This window comes from Myxocyprinus asiaticus, chromosome 28 (assembly GCF_019703515.2).
Source record: "Myxocyprinus asiaticus isolate MX2 ecotype Aquarium Trade chromosome 28, UBuf_Myxa_2, whole genome shotgun sequence".
NCBI classification, from domain to species: Eukaryota; Metazoa; Chordata; class Actinopteri; order Cypriniformes; family Catostomidae; genus Myxocyprinus; species Myxocyprinus asiaticus.
In genome coordinates, this window is record NC_059371.1 from 15,729,529 (window position 1) to 15,756,053 (window position 26,525).

General features: G+C 42.0%; 1 protein-coding gene across 6 annotated transcripts in view; it reads left to right on the forward strand.

Annotated features, from left to right (window-relative positions):
* LOC127418729 (zinc finger protein PLAGL2) overlaps nt 1-26,525 on the forward strand; it is a 64,123-nt gene that overhangs the window by 22,996 nt on the left and 14,602 nt on the right. For 3 of the 6 annotated variants that reach the window (XM_051659465.1, XM_051659463.1, XM_051659464.1), the window contains exon 2: nt 7,482-7,571. The exons of the other annotated variants lie outside the window; for them this stretch is intronic. The gene's annotated coding sequence lies outside the window, so the exon portion shown is untranslated. The remainder of the gene's footprint in view (nt 1-7,481; nt 7,572-26,525) is intronic. 6 annotated transcript variants of the gene reach the window in all.

The following is a 26,525-nucleotide window of genomic DNA, read 5'->3' on the forward strand; positions in this document are numbered from 1 at the left end:
TGACGTCATATCCGCTTTTTCACTCCTAACTCTGCTCGTATGAAAGTAACATCATAAGAGAGAAGTTTTAAATGCTGTTTAAAAAAACAATCCTCGGATCGCATAATTTAAATGGATAAATGTTTTCCAACTGATTAGACTAAATAATAAATGAAACAAATGGCAATATACAAAGAAATCTCTTCAGTAACAAAAATACTTTTTGAATGTATCTGTATTCTAATTACCAACTATTTAAATTGACACTGTAGTGGAATAAAGTTACTAATATTTAGTATTTTTAATATGTAATCCCGTTACATGTATTCCATTACTCTCCAACCCTCTCCAAACTGCGTCCTGTAGTGAGTTCTATACAGTTCATGCACAAGTTTTTTTTTGTCAGGCAACCTAAAAAATTTGCTTCATGTGGTTACACCTAAATTAACTGATTATGTTCATCAAAAAAAAAAAAGTCAAATTAAACTAATTTATTCAACCTAGCAAATTACGTTACATGAACAAAAGTTGTTTTTATTTGTTAGAGCAAGTAGAAATAGATCGTTGATGTAACATGCAGGTTTCCACTTTTTCAGTGTAGTTGAGAAGATGACATGGTTTTGACAGAGGAGACAAGTGCAATTGCTTCTTAAACTGATATTTTCTATGTGATAAATCCACTGAGGAGGGCATCTTCGGGTGACAAGTGTTTGGCTATTACAGTTTGTTCTAAGACTTTGCTCAATATCATAAACTACAGATCATTCTTTCTCTGGAACCCAGTGTTCTAGAACTGCTGGCCATGTTAGTCTCACTCTCAGATTTTATGTATCTCTGTCTTGCCAGGTGCCATTATGAGTATTACTATGCACTGTAAGCGCCCCCTCTTGGGATTAAATAAAATATGTGAGCAAAAAAAAACAAAAACTTGGACAGTGATTAAAAGAGGATTGTTTTCTGTTGCAGAAAGAGCTGTCAGTGTAAATAAAATGTGACAGGCTGCATTTGTTTTCACACGAAGATTTATATTTGCTGCACGGCAGTAATTGCTTCCTGTATAACTATGCTGGCCCCAAAAAGTATTTGAACACTTACAGTTGAAGTCAGAAGTTTACATACATCTTAGCCAAATACATTTAAACTCTGTTTTTCACAATTCCTGACATTTAATCATAGAAAACCTTCCCTGTCTTAGGTTAGTTAGGATCACAACTTTATTTTAAGAATGTGAAATGTCAGAATAATAGAATGATTTATTTCAGCTTTTATTTCTTTCATCACATTCCCAGTGGGTCAGAAGTTTACATACAATTTGTTAGTTTTTGGTAGCATTGCCTTTTAATTGTTTAACTTGGTTCAAATATTTTGGGTTTGTTTTTTTTCTCTTGATTTTCTCTTGATGCCATCTATTTTGTGAAGTGCATCAGTCCCTCCTGCACAAAGCACCCCCACAACATGATGCTGCCACCCCCATGCTTCACAGTTGGGATGGTGTTCTTCGGCTTGCAAGCCTCACCCTTTTTCCTTCAAAAATAACGTGGTCAAAAAGTTAAATTTTTGTTTCACCAGACCAGAGGAAATTTCTCCAAAAAGTAAGATCTTTGTCCGCATGTGCACTTGCAAACTGTAGTCTGGCATTGTATGGCGGTTTTGGAGCATTGGCATCTTGCTTGCTGAGCAGCCTTTCAGGTTATGTCGATATAGGACTAATTGTACTGTGGATATAGATACTTGTCTACCTGTTTCCTCCAGCATCTTCACAAGGTCCTTTGGTGTTGTTCTGGGATTGATTTGCACTTTTCGCACCAAACTACATTCATCTCTAGAAGACAGAATGTGTCTCCTTCCTGTTATGATGGCTGCGTGGTCCCATGGTGTTTAAACTTGTGTACTATTGTTTGTACAGAGGAATGTGGTACCTTCAGTACCTTTGGAAATTGCTCCCAAGGATGAACCAGACTTGTGGAGGGCCAAACCTTTTTTCTGAGGTCTTGGCTGATTTCTTTTGATTTTCCCATGATGTCAAACAAAGAGGCAATGAGTTTGAAGGTAGGCCTTAAAATACATCCACAGGTACACCAATTCAGTACACCTCCTATCAGAAGCTAATTGTCTAATTGTCTAAAGGCTTGACATCATTTTCTGGAATTTTCCAAGCTGCTTAAAGGCACAGTTAACTTAGCGAATGTAAACTTCTGACCCACTGGAATTGTAATATAGTCAACTAAAAGTGAAACAATCTGTCTGTAAACAATTGTTAGAAAAATTACTTGTGTCATGCACAAAGTAGATGTTCTATACGGCTTGCCAAAACTGAACTGAACGGTTTTGAGGCCAGCACGGCTAGCACTGGGGGCGATTTGGGGACCCCAATGGGACCGCCTCCACCGGGTATACCCCTGTGGACCTCCCATTCCCCAGCACGCTCGTCTGCCCCGATCGGGCTTCCGGATGAGTCCGCCGGCTCGTCTCACTGCGAGTTCGATCTCTTGTTCAGCGGGCTTGTCCAGTCGGACACAGAAGCCTCAGCAGGGCTCCCCCCTTCGGGGACGATTGCCCAGTCACAGGCTGATGCAGAGATGATAGACATGCTTTCCCGGGCAGCCGCTCAAAGCAGCCGCGCCCCGCTCCAATGCCTTTCTTCCCGGTAGTGCACGAGGAGCTGACAAAATTGTGGGAGGCACCTTTTACTGCCCGGTCACGATTTCTCAGTTCCCCCACTACCCTCGGTCTGCGCACTTATGTATGTCACAACTCGCCCGCTGTCTTCTCCTCTGGAGTCAGCAGCACTTCAAGTCGCTGCGAGCCACTCACATCACGGGCGACCTCAACACTGCAGTGGACGCGCTGTCACGGCAGGTTACCCTCAGGTGGTCCAGCTGATTTGAAGTCGATTCGGACAGGCACAGGTAGACCTGTTCGCCTCCCAAGAATCATCCCACTGCCCACTCTGTTACGCCCTGACCGAGGCACCTCTCGGCATAGACGCGCTGGCACACAGCTGGCCCCTTGGCCTGCGCAAATATGCGTTTCCCCCAGTGAGCCTACTTGCACAGACTCTGTGCAAGGTCAGGGAGGATGAGGAGCAGGTCATCCTTGTAGCACCCTACTGGCCCACCCAGACGTGGTCCTCGGACCTCACGCTCCTCCCTGGCGAATTCCCCTGAGGAAGGACCTTCTTTCTCAGGGACGGGGCACCATCTGGCACCCGCATCCAGACCTCTGGAATCTCCATGTCTGTCCCCTGGACGGGACACGGAAGACCTAAGCGGTCTACCACCCACGGTGGTAGACACGATCACTCAGGCTAGGGCCCCCTCTATGAGGCACCTGTATGCCTTTAAGTGGCGTCTGTTCGCTAAGTGGTGTTCTTCCTGACGGGAAGACCCCCAGAGATGCGCAGTCAGCTCGGTGCTTTCCTTCCTGCTTGAAAGGAAGGCCAGCTGTCCCCTTCCACCTTGAAGGTGTACGTTGCTGCTATAGCAGCACACCATGACACAGTGGATGGTAAGTCCTTAGGGAAGCACGACCTGATCATCAGGTTCCTGTGAGGCGCCAAGAGGCTGAACCCCTCCAGACCGCACCTCGTTCCCTCATGGGACCTCTCTGTAGTTCTTCAGGGTCTACAGAGAGCCCCCTTTGAGCCTTTGCAGTCAGCCAAGCTTAAGGCACTCTCCTTGAAGACTGCCCTCCTGACTGCGCTCACTTCCATCAAGAGGGTAGGAGACCCACAAGCGTTCTCTGTCAGCGAAACGTGCTTGGAGTTCGGTCCAGGCTACTCTCGCGTGATCTTGAGACCCCGACCAAGGTTCCCATGACCCCTTTTAGGGACCAGGTGGTGAACCTGCGAGCGCTGCCTCAGGAGGAGGTAGACCCAGCCCTCTCGTTGCTGTGTCCGGTGCGTGCTTTACGCATCATTTGGATTGCAAGCAGAGTTTTAGGATCTCTGAGCAGCTCTTTGTCTGCTTTGGTGCACAGCGGAAAGGAAGCGCTGTCTCCAAGCAGAGGATCGTCCACTGGCTCATTGACGCCATAGCTATGGCATATCATGCCCAGGACGTGCCACCCCCAGTAGGGCTATGTGCCCATTCTACCAGGGGTGTAGTGGCCTCCTGGGCCCTGGCCAGGGGTGCCTCTCTAACAGACATTTGCAGAGCAGCGGGCTGGGCAACACCTTTGCGAGGTTCTACAACCTCCGGGTGGAACCGGTTTTGTCCCGGGTAGTGGCACGCAATACAAGCGGATGAGCCCGGGATAGCCGGCTGGGTGTATCGCTTGCACATAGCGCCTTTCACCTCCTCTGAGCTGAATACGTGCGCCATTAATTCCCAGTAGTATTCACAAACTATGTTCCCTGGTTGACTTCCTCCGAGCCCTGTGGCAGTCGAGTTTTCGGACAGACTCGCTGCCGGCCCAAGACACGTGCTAACTAAGAGCCCTGTTCTGGGGTAGGTGTAAGGTAAAACCCCATGCGATGTATATCTTCCGCTAATTCGTTTCCCTGTTGGCAATCTGCGTCTTCCTTGGGCAGAGCCCCCTCTGCCACAGTCTCCATGTTTGTAGTAACTCCTCCCCCATTGGGTAGGATCTACCATGAGACTTATCCACATGGTTGGCAAGACCATGTGATGTAATTTCCACTTAAATATCCCCCCTCTCTCTGGGCGAGGCGTGGTCTCTGTGGTGTCCTCCCCTTGGGAGGGACACCGCCTTACTAGACCTGGCGGCCCAGTCAGATAATCCCCCTTGTTTTTTAGGGAGTGGAAAAAAAGAAGGGGAAAAGAGGCCACAACTGGGCTAGCCTGCCTCTATCTTTTGGGTAGTCGACTTGTCCCCAAAGGGCCGTTCGACACTCATAACTATGTTGGGGGAGATTACGTGACGGCCTGGTGTGCTGGCTACGAGACACACAGTTGTCTGCCCGTCACACACCGCCAGTACACGTAACACAGTTCAGCCAGTTGCGGCATTTTGTATAGGGACCCCTAGTGTCACTACATCGACACAACGTTGAGTGAGTGACAGATACGTCCTGGTTACTTGCGTAACCTCCGTTCCCTGATGGAGGGAATGAGACATTGTGTCCCTCCTGCCACAGCGCTGAACGACCCACTGAAATGGCCGGACCTTGTCTCAGCTCCTCAGCATAAAACCTGAATGAGTGGTTGCATACCAGCTCCTTTTATACCCGTATGTCTGGGGGAGTGGCATGCAAATACCACTTGCCAATTTTCATTGGCCTTTTATCAAAGACCAGAGGTGTCTTGGGCACCCCTAGTGTCACTACATTGACACAACGTCTCGTTCCCTCCATCAGGGAACAGAGGTTACGCAAGTAACCAGGACATTTTAATGACTTCAGCCTAAGTGTATGTAAACTTCTGACTCCAACTGTAGGTTAGACTTACATGTCTTAATGTCATCATATTAGATAACAAAATATCAAATCAAGTGGCATCTGTCCCAGTTTAATTTTTGTCTTAATTTTGAAGTTTCATCTATAAAAATTATCGATTGTTTTATCATTTAAAACATAAAATCTTTTTTGCCATTTCTCTCATACATATTAAAGCATGTTTTAAGTATCCAAATACTTTGGTATTTTTCTTTACTTATTAGGTGAAATTTGTGCATAGTAAACGTTTACTATGTTTGTCTGCATTTTAGTGGGTTAATCTTGAATTGAGGCGGACTGAGTAACTAAGGCAGCAGTCTGTTAACTATTTAACCATTCATGCCACACACAAACACAAAACATGCACGTAAGCTAAAAGAAAGATATTCTCAGCCCCTGTGCCCTTTTACAGTCTCTTGCTCGCACACACACACGCTTTTGCGTCAATAAGCTTGTCCTGTTGGCCTATCTTTCTACCCATCATTCTTCGGTATCAAAAGTTTCCTGTTATTTCTTGGCGTAATACACAAAAACTCATTTATCTGCACACACACACATACGTACGCACTCAAACACGCAGTCCAGCGCTCAGCATTTGTGGTGTTGATTGGTGGATGTTGGTAGTGAGCTGGAAGACCACCCTGAGTTAGGCAGCCATTGAGGGGAGAATGAGTGTTTTTAGCTCTCGGGAATGAGAGAATAGAGTAAGAGAGAACAGCGTCTTAATGAATAACTGCTCTCCTTCAGTGTCTTTCACCTCTCGGCCTACGGGTAGTCCTCCCCCCGACACATACACACACATCACTCTCTTTTTCTACAGGCTTTTTTCTTTCTCTTTATCCTCATGCGGGATTTTCATTGCACATCAGTACGGCAAACTCGTGTACCAGAGTTTTTGTTACCTACATCAATACACACGTCTTTATGTGCATGTGCGAGCAGAGAGTGGGGGGGTGGGGGGTGTAATGCATAGCCGATCTCTATCTGTCATCAGAGAAGCTGGTGGCAGTGCAGGAGACTCCTTATGGAAGGGCTCCAGAAGTCTCCATTGCATCACAATTCATGCTTGTTCTTCTGTAGTAAGCAGAGATGGAAACTGAAGTCTGAGACTCGAAGTCGAGATGCACTTAAAGGAGTAGTTCATCCAAAAATTATAATTCTCTCATCATTTACTCACCCTTATGTTTCAAACTCGTATGACTTTCTTTCTTTGGCGGAACACAAACAAATATATTTTAATGGAGATATGATGTGTTTTTGTCTATACAATGCAAGTCAATGGGATCCAAAACTTTCAAACTCCAAAAAGGACATTAAGGCATCCATCCAAGCAATCCATTTAACTTGAGGGGTTTAATCCATGTCCTGAACAGAAACGGTCAGTTTTGGGTGAGAACAGACCAAAATGTATCTCCTTTTTCTCTATGTATTATGATTGAAGATTGATTACACTTCCTCATGCTTGGCGCATGCACAGAGCATGCACAACACGTGTAGTTGGACAGAGTGCATGTACAGCGCTCTGCGTATGCTTCAATCACGAGGAAGTGTAATTGAGCTTCAAATCATTATCGCGGCAAGGAGACTGCAGATGTCTCCACATCCAAAACCAATCATATAGCTTCAGAAGACATGGATTAAGCTACTAAAATTGTTTGGATTACTTTTGTGCTGCCTTTATGTCTGGAGCTTGAAAGTGCTGGATGAAAGAAAGAAGAAAGTCATTGGAATTTGAGACGGCATAAAGGTGAGTATTATCATCTTTGGGTGAACTATTTATTTAAGTCACAAATGAAATTACTTGAGACTTGACTTAGACTTACAATCAACTAACTTGATCCTGGACTTGGACTCCAGATTAGAGACAAAATGTGTGAAATTGAGTTTTGACCAAATGCGTTAGTATTCACTCGTGGTCAGAAGAGTATACTCACAAGGGTAACGCGGTCGATCAGTCGCGAGCCGATCCGGAACAGGCAAAAACAAAGTATACCTGGGCCTGGGCTAGGGGGAATTTCCTCTCTAGATTTTCCTTGTAACTCCCCGTAAAGAAAACGTCTGATCTTTAGAGTGGCTAAAGACATTTTTTTCTTTGTTCTTCACACAGAGCCAAAAAGAAGTTCGAAAAAGCTGAGCAACGACATACAGCTTGTGAATATTCAGACATCGACCACGCTGCAGAGGATGCCGTTTAGAGGTACATTTAAATATGAGGATGTACATTTTTAAAGAAGACTTGAAGACTACATGTAAAACATCAACTAATATGACATTATAATGTGTTATCAATGACTTCATGCCTCATTCTATCAGTAGAATTTATCTATTAAAGATACTTTTTTTAACAACTCAATAATTTTAAGTAATACATATGCAGTAGAACATGCATAATTTGTCGTTTACTTTCTGAATTCATGGCGCTAATGTGCCAACACACTATATGCGGCCATAATACGCACTGATTACACTGTTATTGTGAATTATGACACTGTTACTGCCACAAAGATGGGTGTATAAAATAGTTTTAATGGGTAGAATACAGACAAAAGAATGTTAATTAGATAGGCATATCTTACTTAGGGCAAATGTGTGAACACAAGGTTGTAATTAATATTAATATTTCTAAATTTGTAGACTTTTTCTTAAAAAAAATTGCCCTCTTAAACACATGACACTGGTGATATGCTTCTATTACTTGACTCCTTGGAATTTATAGAGACAGCTTATATACTTGACACTTTAGATATAGAAAGCTTATATACTAATATCCACTGAAAGGGGGTGTAGAGGCATTAGTACATTTTCTTCAACGTCAAAGACGGGAAGCCTTACCTAGTGTACAATGTTTGCGGTCATTGGCAAAGATAGTTTTAAAATACAGTTACTTTATGTACTGCAAGGAATATTTTCTTCAAATATCCAGGACAGCCATGGGCTCAACTATGGCTCCGAATTTTGCCAGTTTATATGTTGGCTTATCTGAGGAACAGGTGATTTATTCCGAGAAAAATCATTTTTTACAATATATTAAAGTGTGGTGTAGATATATTGATAATTGTTTTATTTTATGGACTGGTAGTGAACAGCAATTGATTGATTTTTACAATTATCTGAAAGACAGCAGTGAGCTTTTGAAGTACTTTGGTATTTAATAATGAACAAATTAATTTTTTGGACATTTTGATCATCAAAGAAGATGGTAAGCTGGTTACCAATTTATATCGTAAACCTACAGGCCATAATTCGCTATTAAGAGCGGATAGTTTCAGTCCTACACCTCAAAAGAAAAGCTTACCTTTTAGTCAGTTTCATAGAATCCATAGGATATGTAAAACAAAAGAAAGATATGATCAACAGGCTGATACTTTGTTTCAAAGGTTTAGAGAGAGAGGGGATATAGTGAGGATTGGATTAAACAAGCAAAGATAGGGCGGAAAATATACAAATTGATGATAGGTTAACTCGGATTAAAAGACTCTCTTCCCCGGTGTCTTGTATCACTGGTTCCCTATCTGTCACTCACTCGACGTTGTGTCGATGTAGTGACACTAGGGGTCACTCTTGAGAGCCCGAGACACCTCTGGTCTTTGATAAAAGGCCAATGAAAATTGGCGAGTGGTATTTGCATGCCACTCTCCCGGACATACAGGTATAAAAGGAGCTGGTATGCAACCACTCATTCAGATTTTCTCTTCGGAGCCGAACGGTCATGCTCACTGAGCTGAATTACTACTGTTCAATCACCTCTGCTGGATGTGACGGCGCATTTCAGTGGCTTCTCCCTCCTCTGCACTGGTGCACTGCAGAGAATGCCCCTGGGCGCTTTGGCAGAAGAAAGAGTATATTTTTCTAAAAGAGCGGCACACACGGAACGTCTTTTTACAGACGCGTCTTTTTAAAGATGCCTTTCCGATTGTGTGTTATTCCTGGTTGTGGTCGTTATATCTCAACTTCGGATGGTCATGATCGCTGTCTTTCGTGTCTCGGCGTGACCCACACGGAGGCAGCGTTCGTGGATGGTTCACGTTCTCACTGCGAGAACATGACCATGGCAACGTTGTGGTCGCGGCTTGCTTTCGTAAGGACGGCTCAGCACACTCGTCTGCCCCAGTCGGGCTTCTGGACGAGTCCGCCGGCTCGTCTCACGGCGAGTCTGGCCTCTTGTTCGGAGCCCGCGAAGATGATGAGCTCTCAAGCGCAGCATCGGAGAGCGGGCTTGTCCAGTCGGACGCAGAAGCCTCAGCTGGGCTCCCTCCCTCGGGGACGATTGCCCAGTCACAGGCTGATGCAGAAATGACGGACATGCTTTCCTGGGCAGTCGCGAGCGTCGGGTTAGAGGTCCGCTCTCCCCTGAACCCTCGCGGCTCGATGATTGGTTCCTGGGCTCGCGGCGCAGCTCAAAGCAGCCGTGCCCCGCTCCAGTGCCTCTCTTCCCGGAAGTGCACGAGGAGCTGACGAAATCGTGGGGGGCACCTTTTACTGCCCAGCCCTGATTCCTCAGTTCCCCCACCCTCACAGCCAGGGGCTATACGGCGATTCCCTTGGTGGATAAGGCGCTCGCGGTGCACCTATGCCTGCAGAGCACCGCCACCTGGCGTGGACACCCTAAGCTCCCGTCCAAGCCCTGTAGGTTCACGTCGTCCCTGATGGCTAAAGCCTGCAGCGCTGCTGGACAAGCCGCCTCTGCCCTGCACGCCATGGCTCTCCTGCAGGTCCACCAAACCAAGGCATTGAAAGAACTGCACAAGGGTAGTTCCGCCCCAGATTTGATGCAGGAACTGCGCTTGGCGACTCACTCTCTGAGCGATGAAGGTCACGGCGCGGTCTCTTGGGCGGACGATGGCCACATTAGTAGTCCAGGAGCACCACCTTTGGCTCAACCTGGTCGAGATGGGTGAGGCTGACAAGACACGGTTCCTTGCTGCCCCCATTTCCCAGGCTGGCCTATTCGGTGACACCGTCGAGGACTTTGCCCAGCAGTTCTTGGCGGTGAAGCAGCAGACGGAGGCTATCCGGCATATCCTGCCCCAGCGCGGCTCAAGATCCCGCACCCCGTCTGCTCGTTGACAAGGGTGTACCCCTACGGTGACTGCACCGGCTCCGCTGCAGCCCGCCCCTTCGGCCTGGCCCCAGCATGGAGCCCACCACAGGAAGCAGACGCCACCTGTCTCACAGTCGGCCGCTAAGAACCCACGGAGACTGTCAAAGCACCCCTGAGACAGACGACCCAAGGACGAAGAAACCCACTCACCTGGAGTTGGTAAGATGACCACTCCATCCCCCGGACAATCTTTTGTTGCCTTTTTGTTTGATTTTGCCTCATGCCCAAGTGGCTGCGGTTCCCAACAGTTCAGCAAAAGAGTGGTTTCCTTCTTCCCTGGGTCACATACCCAGTGTGCACGGTCGTCACTACTACCGTCCACGGGTTTTTCCTTGCAGGATTGGCGCTCCAGCGGTGGTCTTCCCGCCCCTGAGCACCCAGCTGTGGCACACAGCTGCCCCCGATGTGGCAGTCTCCATGGGTAACGAGGACAGGCCTCTTCCTCCCATCCCAGGCTGTTCCGGGTGTGGTCACAAGGAGCCAGGTAAGTGATTCAATGTCCCTAGGCTCAGCACAGCCACGACATGGTGTGGCATCTCGAGCTCCGCCCTGCCGTGAGCTCGTCCGGTATGTCCGATGACGTTGTCCCCTTGGTCCCCCTTGCGCGGAACTTGGATGCGTGGCTTGCGCTTTCCAATCCGTCGCGATGGCTGGTCCGGACCGTCTGACTCGGCTACGCGATTCAGTTCACCAGGCGGTTGGAAGGGAGGCTGTCCCCTTCCACCTTGAAGGTGTACGTTGCCGCCATAGCAGCACACCACGACGCAGTTGACGGTAAGTCCTTAGGGAAGCACGACCTGATCATCAGGTTCCTGAGAGGTGCCAGGAGGCTGAATCCCACCAGACCGCACCTCGTTCCCTCATGGGACCTCTCTGTAGTTCTTCAGTGTCTACAGAGAGCCCCCTTTGAGCCTTTGCAGTCAGCTGAGCTTAAGGCACTCTCCTTGAAGACTGCCCTCCTGACTGCACTCACTTCCATCAAGAGGGTAGGAGACCTGCAAGCATTCTCTGTCAGCGAAACGTGCCTGGAGTTCGGTCCGGGCTACTCTCACGTGATCCTGAGACCCTGACCGGGCTATGTGCCCAAGGTTCCCACGACCCCTTTTAGGGATCAGGTGGTGAACCTGTGAGCACTGCCCCAGGAGGAGGCAGACCCAGCCCTATCGTTGCTGTGTCCGGTGTGCACTTTACGCATCTATTTGGATCGCATGCAGAGCTTTAGAATCTCTGAGCAGCTCTTTGTCTGCTTTGGTGCACAGCAGAAAGGAAGCGCTGTCTCCAAGCAGAGGATCGCCCACTGGCTCATTGACACCATAGCTATGGCATATCACGTCCAGGACATGCCGCCCCCGGTAGGGCTATGAGCCCATTCTACCAGGGGTGTAGCGGCCTCCTGGGACCTAGCCAGGGATGCCTCTCTAACAGACATTTGCAGAGCAGCGGGCTGGGCAACACCCAACACCTTTGCAAGGTTCTACAACCTCTGGATGGAACCGGTTTCGTCCCAGGTAGTGGCACGCAATACAAGCGGATAAGCCCGGGATAGCCGGCCGGGTGTATCTCTTGCACATAGCGCCTTCCACCTCTTTTCAGCTGAAGACATGTGCCATTAATTTCCAGAAGTGTTCACAAACTATGCTCCCTGGTTGATTTCCTCCAAGCCCTGTGGCAGTCGAGTTTTCGAAGAGCCCTGTTCTGGGGTAGGTGCTCCACATGTGGCGGTTCCCTGTAAGGTAAAACCCCATGCGATGTACATCTTCCGGTAATTCGTTTCCCTGTTGGCAAACTGCATCTTCCTTGGGCAGAGCCCCTCTGCCCCAGTCTCCATGTTTTCAGTAACTCCTCCCCCATCTGCCAGTTGTGGAATTTTGTATAGGGACCACTAGTGTCACTACATCGACACAACGTCGAGTGAGTGACAGATAGGAAATGTCATGGTTACCTGCGTAACCTCCGTACCCTGATGGAGGGAACGAGACATTGTGTCCCTCCTGCCACAATGCTGAACTACCCGCTGAAATGGCCGGACCTTGTCTCGGCTCCTCAGCATAAAACCTGAATGAGTGGTTGCATACCAGCTCCTTTTATACCCGTATGTCCGGGGGAGTGGCATGCAAATACCACGCGCCAATTTTCATTGGCCTTTTATCAAAGACCAGAGGTGTCTCGGGCTCCCAAGAGTGACCCCTAGTGTCACTACATCGACACAACGTCTCGTTCCCTCCATCAGGGAACAGAGGTTATGCAAGTAACCATGACGATATTCTCCATTAGGTAGCGTTTTCAAGAATATAATTAGTGAACATTGGCATGTTATTGACACTTACCCATATATTAAGAATATTTTTAAGGAACCACAGAGACTGGTTTTTAAAAGACAATGTAATCTAAGAGACATGTTAGTCAGTGCAGATATTCTGCCTCGGAACATTGGTACATTCTTAGATAATATACCGGAGGGTAATTATAAGTGTGGGTCTTGTGCTCAATGCAATTTTACACATAATTGTCAATGTTTTAATCATCCTAGTACAGGTAAAAAAATGTGCATCAAGGGTGTGATTAATTGTAATGTGAATAATGTCATTTATTATTTTAAATGTCCATGCGGTTTGGGAGATGTAGGTAAACCTAGGAGAACAGCATAGTAATATACACACTGGTAATGTTAACAGCCCGGTGGCGATGCACTTTCAGAGATTGAAACACCCAGTTTCTAGTCTGGTGTAGCCGAGCGAGTCAGTATCCCAAGGAAATGAGGTTGACATAGAAAACCTACTGCTCCATAGGGAAACTTTTTGGATGTATTTTTTACAGACAAATGGTCTAAATGAGGATTTTAACATCAGATCTTTTCTTTAGATTTGGGGATTTGATGAGTCTGTGTGAAATAATGTTTTATAGTGGTGTATCTTTGATGAATGGATTAGGAAATCTATATTAGAGCTCTGGATATATGTGTAGAGGGATGTATATGTGTATATAAAATGGAGACCCAGTTATATGTATGTTTGTATACGTATGCATATATGTGTGGATGTATATGTATATATATGCATGTGTATGTATATGTGGATGTATGTATATATACACTATATTGCCAAAAGTATTCGCTCACCCATCCAAATAATTGAATTCAGGTGTTCCAATCACTTCCATGGCCACAGGTGTATAAAATGAAGCACCTAGGCATGCAGACTGCTTCTACAAACATTTGTGAAAGAATGGGCCGCTCTCAGGAGCTCAGTGAATTCCAGCGTGGTACTGTGATAGGATGCCACCTGTGCAACAAGTCCAGTCGTGAAATTTCCTCGCTACTAAATATTCCACAGTCAACTGTCAGTGGTATTATAACAAAGTGGAAGCAATTGGGAATGACAGCAACTCAACCACGAAGTGGTAGGCCACGTAAAATGACAGAGCAGGGTCAGCGGATGCTGAGGCGCATAGTGCGCAGAGGTCGCCAACTTTCTGCAGAGTCAATCGCTACAGACCTCCAAAGTTGTGGCCTTCAGGTTAGCTCAAGAACAGTGCGTAGAGAGCTTCATGGAATGGGTTTCCATGGCCAAGCAGCTGCATCCAAGCCATACATCACCAAGTGCAATGCAAAATGTCGGATGCAGTGGTGTAAAGCACACCGCCACTGGACTCTAGAGCAGTGGAGACGCGTTCTCTGGAGTGACGAATCACGCTTCTCCATCTGGCAATCTGATGGATGAGTCTGGGTTTGGCGGTTGCCAGGAGAACGGTACTTGTCTGACTGCATTGTGCCAACTGTGAAGTTTGGTGGAGGGGGAATTATGGTGTGGGGTTGTTTTTCAGGAGCTGGGCTTGGCCCCTTAGTTCCAGTGAAAGGAACTCTGAATGCTTCAGCATACCAAGAGATTTTGGACAATTCCATGCTCCCAACTTTGTGGGAACAGTTTGGGGATGGCCCCTTCCTGTTCCAACATGACTGCACACCAGTGCACAAAGCAAGGTCCATAAAGACATGGATGAGCGAGTTTGGTGTGGAAGAACTTGACTGGCCTGCACAGAGTCCTGACCTCAACCCGATAGAGCACCTTTGGGATGAATTAGAGCGAAGACTGCGAGCCAGGCCTTCTCATCCAACATCAGTGTCTGACCTCACAAATGCGCTTCTGGAAGAATGGTCAAAAATTCCCATAAACACACTCCTAAACCTTGTGGAAAGCCTTCCCAGAAGAGTTGAAGCTGTTATAGCTGCAAAGGGTGGGCCGACGTCATATTAAACCCTATGGATTAAGAATGGGATGTCACTTAAGTTCATATGCGTCTAAAGGCAGATGAGCGAATACTTTTGGCAATATAGTGTATATATATATGCACAGTATATACTGGTGCGGACTATGATGTATTAATTTGTTTAAGACGTTTATTTTAACCATGTTTATACAAGTCTCTGTGTTGTCTACATCCACCCTGGGAGATTTGAATGGGTGGAGTTATTAACACCAAATAGCTAGCACCTGCGGGAACCATGAGATGTTTGGCTTTAAATTGACATAGCAAAGTTTCTTGTATTGTTCTGAAGAAGACTCAATACACGAGTCGAAACGTTAACGATATGGTTTTGGATTAAAATTGTTGGAGCAGTGAGTGTGCGAGTTTTTTGTTTTTAATAAAATTACAATTTAAACAACTTTACAAATAAAAAAAATATATATACTTGTTTTAACAGAAAACATAATTTAAGTGCTTTTATAAAATTATAAACTTCAAGTTTCTGACTTTAAACCCTCCAAAAATTGACCACATTCACTTCCATTTTAAGTGTCTCACTGTCACATTGATTTTTGCTTTTTTTAAAGAAATAAAAAAAGTATTTTTTGTGGTAATCAACATTATGCCATAAATGCTGTTGATTGAGCTTAACTTGTATTGAACTTGGAATATTCCTTTAAGGCTTTTTTAAAAAATAATTTTTAAAGCTCAATCCTCACTGAATTTTTTTAGATGTATGCTTAACACAGGACAAAAGAAGTTTGCCAATGGCGTAAAAATAAATGTAATTTTATTATCTGAAAAAAGTCTTAGTCATTATCTTTCACAGTTTTGCTTAGTAAATGTATCTTGTTTTAAGGATGTTTTTTAAAGATATGTCCAAGATATTTTTCTGTAGAAAACAAGACAAAAACAATAATTAAGACGATTATGATTTTTTGCAGGGAATAAGTGTAACTAGGAGCATGCAAAGATGCAAATTACATCTCAATAGGCGGTATGCTTTCACACAAATTGCAAACCGTTCCTAAGTCTATATAAACCCCAGATCATCTTTTCAAGTGGATTTCGGAAAACCGCTTTCACACCAAGCAAACTAACCAAATTCTTATGTCACACAGCCTTTAGTTTGTACCAAAAGCTCTAGTGTGAAAGCACCATAAGCTCTCTCTTAAGCGTATGCCTCTTAAGACATGTGCTTTTTCAGTGTCTGGATTCAGAATGAGAAAATATATTTGTCTATTTCTTTGTCCTACACTAACGCAAACACCGACATTTTATCCACCCCTGCAACGTGCTGCTGTCATTTTACTGACGGAGTGTCCGGAGATGCAGAAACTGATCAGGTTTCTTAAGAAATGTGAGGAATGTGTTCTGCCCGGCGACCATTTTCAGAGCCTGTTTATGCAGGAATGTTATTTTTACAACTTTCGCTCTCCCCTCCTCCTCTCCTTTACAGCACATCCTTCTAAATACAGATGGCAAAGGAGGGAGAGGTGGGCTCTCTCCTGTAGTAAACAAAAAATAGGCAAACTTTGAATGAAGTTTGATTGAAGGAAACGTTGAGAGAGTGGGTTCTATTGGGAAGTGTCACAGAAATCTGTAAACAAAAGGTCAGATGAGACAATGCCTGTTGTTTTAAGTGGCGCTGACAAAGCTTGACTTTGAGATTGTTTGTTGCTGACCACATCTGAACAGACAGAGAGAGTGGGGCGAGTGTGTTTTTGAATGGCAAACCCCTTTTGATGAAATATTAGTGTGAACAGTTTTTGTCATTGAAATCTTCACTTTTTTTTTTTAATGCCACAAGATTAGAGATTTCTAAATTGAGGTTCAGAAGTTTTTATGAGAGAGTATTAAGTTTTATTATAAGCTTTTAACTCATAAAAGTGAAAAGTATATTTAAGAGGTGATTTAACATTTATGCAGGTTTATGATTAAAGGATTACGCAATGCAACAGTTTAGGCATCAGGGTATTTAAATTGCTCATATTATGATTCAGATGATTCATACTCATTTGTTTTTTAGAGTATTTAGACTTAAATAAACCAGTTTCATGAGTATGTCTGTAACGGGGTTCGTTATGGGGTGAAAAGAGGAAACGGGAAATGTGAGGCTTCAACTCAAAAGGTTGGACTTTAATAATGTATCACTCCAAAAATAGCTTTTCAGCTTCAACATAAATAGAGAACTTTGGCACTTGTAGCATGTCTCTCTCTCTCCTCACCTCTGGCGTGGTTCCTCCTTTTATCACTCTCCCCAGTGCTTACTGCATTCAGAAACAGGTGTTAGACATTATAATGCTCAGGTGTGTGCACCCTTACCGCTTTCTCTCTCTCCGGACGAATGCTCGACCATGCCCCCATCACCACAATGTCTAACTGTCTTGCAGTGCTAAGAAAGTTTGTGTTAAAATCTACTTCCAAATTGCCTTTTGTAGAGGATAAATGGTTCTCCACATAGCCAGTGAACATCAACATAAAACTTTAGACAAAAATAATAACAAATAGACAAGGCAAATAGACAAATATAATACTAATATAATACTAAGGATGGCTACTTTAAAGAAACCTTTTGGTCACTATATAATGTATATACTTCTGTTTGTGTTGTTTTACAGTTTTGGTGAATTTACTATTATTCTTAAACATGGAAAATTGTAATAATTAAGAATGAGAAGGTGTGTCTAAATGTTAGATTGGTAGTATGGGAAAGTGTTTATTTTAGGTGATGGTTAACATAGCATTAGGTTAACAGATTACTATTTCTTTTAAGTTTTAATTAAAAAATTTTTTTTTTTTTTGCAGTTCACATAAATGAGTATTTCAGGTTCAATGCAAGTTAAGCTCAATCGACAGCATTTGTGTCATAATGTCGAATAACACAAAAATTAATTTCAACTCGTCCCTCCTTTTCTTTAAAAAATCAAACATATGGGTTACAGTCAGGTACTTACAGTGGAAGTGAATGGGGCCAATCCTTAAAAGTTAAAATACTCACTTTTTCAAAAGTATTGCCACAAGATGTAAAAAATATATATCCGTTACCTGATTTTAGTGTGATAAAATCACTTACTCAATCACTTTTCTGTGTAAAGTTGTATTCAATTTTACAACTTGATGCCATGATGACACAATGCTGTAAACCCTAAAACCCTAAAATGACCGTTTAAACAAATTTACAGCTCAAAAAATATACAATTTTTAACAGAAGAATTAATGTAAGTGCTTTTATAAAATTGTTAGCTTCACATTTCTGCCTTTAAACCCTCCAAAAATTGGCCTCATTGACTTCCATTGAAAGTGCCTTAATGTAACTTCAATTTTTGCATTTGAAACATTATTAAATTTCATTCAACATTATGCCACAAAATGCTGTTGATTGAGCTTAACTTGTATTGAACCCGGAATATATCAAAAGGATAAAATTCCACTTCTGTGCTCACATAATGTGGTAATACAATCTGCATGTACAGTATAATAATAGTGGAGGAATGATGTTAAATAAAGAAAATAGTGTTTAAAATAGTTTTAGTTGAAGTATAGCATGCCACACTGCAGGGTACATAATACATAGTTTATGTCTATAACTGTTTCAATTTGAGTCATTTCAGGGAGAACATGAATAAGAACAATGAACAAATGAGAGCATGAAAGAATAAAAGAGTGTTTGAGAAGTAAAACAGAGATGTAAAATGTCAGTTTGACAGAGAGAAATGGCTGAGGGAAAGGAGGATGCGGTAGGGAATAAGGAGCGAGAGTAAGAGAGAGAGAGAGAGAGAGAGAGCGTGAGAGAGAAAGAGAGAGAGTTGGCACTGTACTGTTTGGCAGAATGCCTGTGCTCTGTGTCACCACCAGGACTCCCTGCCAGAAGGGGTTTCCCCTGACTCACCTCTCTCACACACACACACACACACACACACACACAAAAACACACACCATTCATAGTCACAACAACATAAATCCACCCCATGTACATTGGAATATCTATCACACAGACAATAAAAACACAGACAGATGATGAAGTGTCCTTTACAATCTGAACAGAGCTCTTACCTGTCTCCACCACTTACTGTCTCCTTGACCACAAATCAGTTCTTAAACCTGTTAATTTACATGGGAACCAAAAAAGCCTCACAATTTCAAATTGTCTTAAAATTATGTTTCCAGATTTGATAGAAGGGAAATCCCTGAGGAAATCAAAAAAAGCCATCTGACACTAGTGTCTTTAACTGCACACACTGTTATATAGAGCTTGTAGCTTCTGATAGCCAGTATCAGACTACTAAACATTGCCTGTTTCCTCTGTCATTGTGTGGCCACAAGTTAGATCAGGGAGGGAAGCCTCTTTAATTGGTATTTGTTTGTGGAGCCTGTTAATTTTCTAATTAGTCTATTTCCTCCCCTTCTTCACTTAGATGTTTTTAAGTGGGGACCGTGTGTCGGCCAGATGTCTTTATGTTACATGTATATTAAGAGCTTGTTTATCCATCAGAAAGAAAGAAAGAAAGAAAGAAAGAAAGATACAGCTTTATTGGTCAATAAGTCTTGCAAAAAATACTCGACATAGCTTCAGATGTAACGTGGAACACCTGTTCACTTAGCAAGTGTATATCACTGAAGCTCTGCTATTGAAATTGGTCCAGATGTCCTTCATCTGGTGGATATATAGGCTATAAAAATGTAATGAGATAAAAAAAAATTAACATTCTATAATCCGATTTTAAAAAGCTGATTAATCGTTATCAGCCTTTTCCACCACCATCGGCATCTGCAAAATCCGCAATCGGTCGACATCTAGCCCATATATTCAAAAACCCTTCTCGCTTCAGCCACTGGGGGCAGTGCTTTGATTCCAGTATGCACAGACCAAGTTTAGTTTAAGAAATGTCATCCTACTGTTTCTGAATTCACAGTGAGATCAGTCTGTAAATTTCAGACTGTTTCTCACACAAAACTGCGTTATGGCTTCGGACAATTTGGAATATAGTGAAGTATGGTGATTTTATGTTGCTTTTCTGTCCTTTTGAGTGTCTTTCTTGGCACAAAATTCATAAAACACAAATAATTTAATTGTATTTATGTTTACTTATGTAAATGTTTGTCCACTTGACATTTTCCCTGTGTGACTGTAAAAAGTTAAGTGCATGTATCAATTAACTCTGTTGTAATAATGAAACACAGGGGAGATGAGGTGAGCAGCCCTGCTGTAACGGTCAACCACAGCAGGCTAAGTTTAGCTGTGTTTCCCTGTGTTTTTTCTCCCAGGCTGGTGGATGTGTTTAATGTGGAGGGAGGTGGGGATGGTGCAGATTGTGGCCACATCCCGTGTTTGTAGCCAGGGCCAGTGCTGTGTAACTGTCAGGGATTTGAGGGTTTGGCAGGGCTTTGCCTCTGTGTCAGTGAGGGGGAGTGTGGTAGTGGTAGTGCTGATGGGTGAAGGGGGAGGGGGGTGTCTTTCCGCTCTTTGCGACCCCACTGTGCTCTCTATACAGTCCAAACGGACACTGTTTGAGGAAGTGAAACCTGTCAGTCACAGCGAATGCCACAGGACCCGAGTGGGTGGGGTAAAGACAGTGTTTTGAACAGCTAAGAGAATAGGCTGAAAATAGGCTGGTGTTTATTTGTAGTTACAGGTCTGAAATAGCTTATTTAAAAAATTTTTTATTGCTATTTGATACAAAAACGAAATAGTCATTAGACTACAACAACAGAAACATTAACATTTTGAATATTTAATAACAATAACAATAATTATTATTTTATCTATTATTGATAACAATTCATATTAACTATAATTTAGCTAAAATGCTAAAAACAAGCATTTCTGTTATACATCTCACATTAATGGTATGAAGATGTGAACGCAGTTGTTTCCTGTTGAACACACACTGATGTAATTCCGTTTTTGCATACTATTCTTAAGAGACCCACCAAATGGGTTTATTAACATTCATCAGTATGGCTTTGTGATGAGGAGGAGGGCGTGGCCGGGTGCGTGCGTCTCTCTCTCTCTCTCTAACTGGCGCCTCCGGCTCCCCTTTATCTCGCTCTCCCGCTGATCAGCTGGCCACGCCCTCCTCCTCGTCATAGGCTTTATCGGTAAACCCGGTATTGGGCAGTGTGATCTCATGAGTATTTATATGTATTCTTACTAGTGCTGTGAGTTGATAGAAACATTAAAAAGCAATTAATCGCATGATTTTTCATAGTTAGTATAAAAGTGCTGAAATTTTACTGTGCATATGCTTCTTTTCCTGTCAAAATGCATTTAGTTACTTCTGTAAAGAAAACAGTAATGTGTAACAATAAAGTTTATTAAATAATGTTCACCCAAAAATGAAAATTCTCTCATTATTTACTCACCCTCGTGATTTCTCAGGTGTATATGACTTTCGCTCTTCACCAGAACACATTTGAAGAAAAATAGAAAAATATCTTAGCTCAGTATGTCCTAGAATGTCCGCAAGTGAATGGAGATTTCTCTTTTGAAGCTTCAAAAATCACTGACAGTCAGCATAAACGTCATAGATACATCTCCAGTGGTTAAATTAATGTCTTCTCAGCACTACAATCACTTTTGGTGTGAAAAAAGATCCCTTTAATATTTTCCAAACAAAGCCTTCCACAGTAAAAAGATAGAAATGTACTAAAATAGCGCCAATCCAAGTAACGTGTAAATAGTAAACGTTTCCCAAAGAATAAATGGGAGGTTGGCTGATTGAAAGAGCTATTCCTCCTAGGTTGCGTTTTCATTGCAATGCACATTATGGGCCCTATTTTAAGAGCGCTAAGCGCAGCGATATATGATAATTCATACATGCAAAGTCAATGGGCATGGCCATGAAGTTTTGTGATTTTGGTGAAGTCTAGACGCTAGTGGGTTTGGTGAAATTGTGCCCACAAAACGTTGATGGGCTGGGTCAAGTGCAATTTAATTCAGAGGTGGACTGTATGCAATGAATTAGAAGTATAGAAATATAGATTTACATTCTTTTGTGCATTAACTGCATCCTTGTTAAATGTCAGGCATTGTCAGGCATTCTATGACAGTGACATGCTCCTTTTATATGCATGGAAAAATGATAGAAAATGAAAGTATTATTAATCATATTGATCATATTGATCAAGTGACACACAAATCATGGCTAGTATTAACAGTGATTGTATCTGCCTTTTGTGAAACAAAAACAAATAATAATAATAATAATTAAACCAGAAATATTACTAAATTCAAATTACACTTCAAACAAAATGAAAATATATTCAAAATAACCAAGTGGTCAAATAATCCTGTACAACCACCTCCTGTAACATCCAAACATTTTACTCTCTCCAGCTTCTTCCACTAGCCTCTTTCACAGAGACTTAAAAATCACTCTGCGACAACAGATGGAAAAAATACCAATACAAATAAAATCAAAAGTACAGTTGTAAATATAAACATATAATAATAGAGGTTGGACATGAACTTTATAATCAGGAACTGAGTTTAGACTGCTCTGAAAACAGTCCTGCTTCTCAAACGTCTTAGCACAATGACCTATTTCTCAGGAAAATAGTAAACTGCACTTTGCATCATTTATAGGGGTGTAACGATTCACTAATCTCACAATTCGGTTCAGTTCACAATACTGAACTCACGGTTCGGTTTAGTTCATGATTCTTTAAACTAAGCCTGAATCAAGAAAAGTTAAGATTGAAAGTTTTTATTATTATTATTATTATTATTACTGTTAAAACATATGCAAAACATTTTGCTTCCTTTGCTAAAATTACTGTTCTGAAAAGGGCTAAATGATCCTTTAGAGACTAAAATTCAGTCCAGAACAGGGCAATGGTGACACCAAATGGAAATATTAATAATTGTGCTTGCTGAAAATACAAAATTATGTTAGATACTGTACATTTGCAGTTTACACACTGTCACTGATTACATACATTTAAGATATTTTTAATTAAAGTAGCATTTTTTTTTTTAATAATATTGTATCTGATTATATCTAAGTATTAAAAAAAAATTTAATGGACGTGCATGCTTATCCAGTTAAATAATATTAATTTACTGATGAAATCAAATCAGACATGACATTTGACATTAGGATTATACTCCCCCATAGCATTACTATACATAATATTCAGCATTATACTGTATATTGTAGATTAATATGGCACTATCATTAAATCTCTGTAAACTTTAATTTTCTCTTGCGCAGGCAGACCACTCTCACGCTTCAAACGGACATTCGATCACTCGCACTGAAAAGGCGTGTCTCTCTCCCAATGCTGGTTTCCACTTTCTGAGTTTCAGCTGAGCTCAGCGTACAACACCTGTGGCTGCTAATGTGCAATTGTATTTTAGAGCTCCTTGTGTGCAATGAAGCGATTTCCATTTGTACGCCCGCGTTACGTAGGCTTAGGATGCCACATGTATTGGATAGAACAGATGGAAAAATAATAATAAAAAAACGTCCCATGTCTATGATGCGCATCGTCACATTTTGGAACCACGGTGTATCGCGCCACGATAAACCACTACACCCCATTCATTAACATACAATACACACACAGTTTGCGTGCATACACTAATAGATAGCGCAAACATTTCCACCCGCGGCCACTTGTGCTTTGCGCTGGCACAAAAATTGCACTTAGAATTAGCGCTCTAAAGATAATTAGATAAGATTTTGCGCACAGTTACTGCACATTGTGCTGCACCTAAGGCAGTCATGAAAATAGAGTCCTATATCTCTTAAACCTTCATCTACCACAACATTAATCGGCCAGCAGGCTGTGGCTATCCACTTTGCTGGATGAGGGTAAGTGATTAACAACATCATTTTCATTTTTTGCTGAGCTAACCCTTTAAAGAACTGATAACCTAAAAGGGAATATTGGTAAAAACGATTATCAGCTTAGATGCAGCATTGTCCTTTTACAGCGGCCATAAGTTTAAAAGTTGCATTTGTTTGTGTTTAAGCTCCTGAATGTGCAGATAACACACACACATGCATACACACTCTATCCCTGCAGCTCTCATTTATGGGATCTCATGTTGCAGTTTCTCCCCCCTTCCACTGCCTGTCATCCCTTGTCAATGTGGTCAGTAAAGCATAACTGGCCATCCTCCCCTCTGGAGTCTGTGTGACTATCACTGACCAGGAGCTCCTCTCTCTCTTTCTTTTTTTCTTCCCTCACTCTCTCCTCCTTCCTCTTTCCTTCCTCTCTAAAATTCTTTGCTGTCCTTCACTCTCCATGCCATCTGTTGCTTTGCTTAACTACCACACTCTCGTAATCTCACTCTTCTCTCTCTCTCACTTTCTATCGTCTCTCCTTCTCTCGAGCATGACTGTTGTCACTTTAGCTTAGTGTGGTGAACTCAGGGGCTATTTTTGGTAACCCAACTTCTTTTTTTCCGGAACACGTTATGAGTCGTTTTCCTTTCGGTTAATAAAACCCACACAGACTCAAGACATGTTAAGACAATCTTTATACCAAAGCCTGCGTTAAAATAGCTGGTCAGTGCATCTGCTGTGTAAATATAATACTTTCTCTCAAATGTTCCTTAAATCTGTGTGCATTAAATGTGATTTATTTGCTAATTAGCCTGCTGGTGCAAATGGTGCGCCCTTAACTAGAGTAAAGTTATGGTTAGGTCCAGAGGAGTTGGGAAGTAAAGTGGTTAAATTTGGTCTAAGAACACCTGTTACACTCACATGTTTCCAGTGCTTAGTATTAGATTTTAAGGTTTATTATGTGATTGAAGTGGTTTATTTTGCACTTTTATGACCCCTGGAAAGGTAAAGTTAGTTCAAGTGTGCATATCAAATCATCTTTCTTGTTTGTAAGTCCCTCCCTCCTGGTGTAAGTTAACCATAAATGCACTCTCTGACCTTTTGATGGGCTCTCTAGTTGGATGGATTTTTTTTTTTTTTTTTGTAAATATTTGTATTTTTAACCTGCACTTTATGACATGAGTAGGCAGTCCTAATTTCAGCTGAGATCCTTTTTGTGTGCAACTTCAAAAACAAACAATTAATTTAAGGCTCTGCAATTCATTCTTTCTGCAACTAGTTAAAAGATTATTCAAGTAATAAAGAGTATATTACACATTAATAACAGTATTTTCTTGTTTTAATTAAAAACTCAGTTCCTGCGTATTTGAATACAATGTCTGTAATCTTACAACACTACATACTGTAAGCTCTATAGCTTTAAATTAAACAGTAAAGATAAAATTGTCAAAACAAATTGACATCTTTCTTAGTGTAAACATCTTATATATATATATATATACACACACACTGCCATTCAAAAGTGTGGGGTCACTTACTCATTCTTTATTATAATTTTTTTTCTTCACATTTTAGAATAATAGTAAATTCATCAAAACTATGGAATAACATAAATGGAACTATGGGAATTATGTTTTGACTTAACAAAATCCAAAATAAACCAAAACTGTGTTATATTTTAAAAATCTTCAAAGTAGTCACCCTTTGCCTAGAATTTGCAGACATGTACTCTTGACATTTTCTCAAACAACTTCTTGAGGTATCACCCTGGGATGCTTTTTAAACAGTATTGAAGGAGTTCCCATCTATGTTGGGCACTTATTGTCTGCTTTTCTTTAGTATTCGGCCCAAGTCATCCATAAAAATTTTTTAATAACAATAATAATCATTTAATTCATTTTTAGTTTTGTAATGAAATAAATTAATATGGTGGCACAATTATATTTTTGTCCACAAAACTAATTTCAAATATTTAAGCATACGCCTTCAGATATATATATATAAATGTGCTATATATGCTATACTGTGCACCGTGCATATAGACTGAACAGTGCCACGTGATGCCAGATTTGATTCATGCTAATGTTTTGATTTGTAATGGATTATAGAATGATGCTTATCAATACAGTTTAATTTTTTTAAATGCCTTGATTTCAACTGACAAGATGATTTCTTATGAAAGTATAGAGTTAAAATGAACAGTTTTGACATTAACATTTAGATTTGGTGCATTAAAAATAACCTGTAAGTTGTTTAACACTTTTTATAAGTTGTTTATTTGTACATTAATGCGTGTAATTTACTTAAAATTTCTTAAAATCACTAATTTGCATGATTTTCACAATGAATGAGGAAGAAATATAACTAAATATTTGAAAATCACAGGCACAAGACCCCCAGTTACAGTGTTTCTGAGCACTGTAATTGATCAGAATCTGGCACACTGCCTTTATTTTACTGTGTCTGTGACCTTGAATTAGCTGTTCCCTTACGTTCTGCCATTGCACAGAAGGGGTTAAACCTGCACACAGGAGGCAGCATGGTGTACACAGTTACCTCTGACCCCCAGGCCAGAGGAATGTGAAAACCCTTTAATCTCAAAACAAAACCTCAGACGCACTCACACAGGCAATATGCATGGCCAGTTCCCCCCTCTGTGGCAGCATTCACTGAGCACAGTTTGTGTGGCCTTCTCAGAGGATGGACAGAAACCGCCCAACCCCACTAACCGACCTGTCAAACTCTAATGAAATACTCAAAGCCTTTTCAAATCGCCTGGATACACTGATGTGAAATTAAAGCTAAAATGTTGCAAATTTATACTAGCTAGTGAAATATTGCGGTCACATTTTAATGGGTAACTTTTGGATGATGTTGTTGTTTGGAATGAATTGATTAAATATGGAGTCTGAATTGGAAGGAAAGTAGCCAGAGGAAAATGTTATTTCTCAGACATTGTTCTTTCATAGCCTAGGTGACTTAAAGAAGGTCTCATTTATGTTTTATTTAA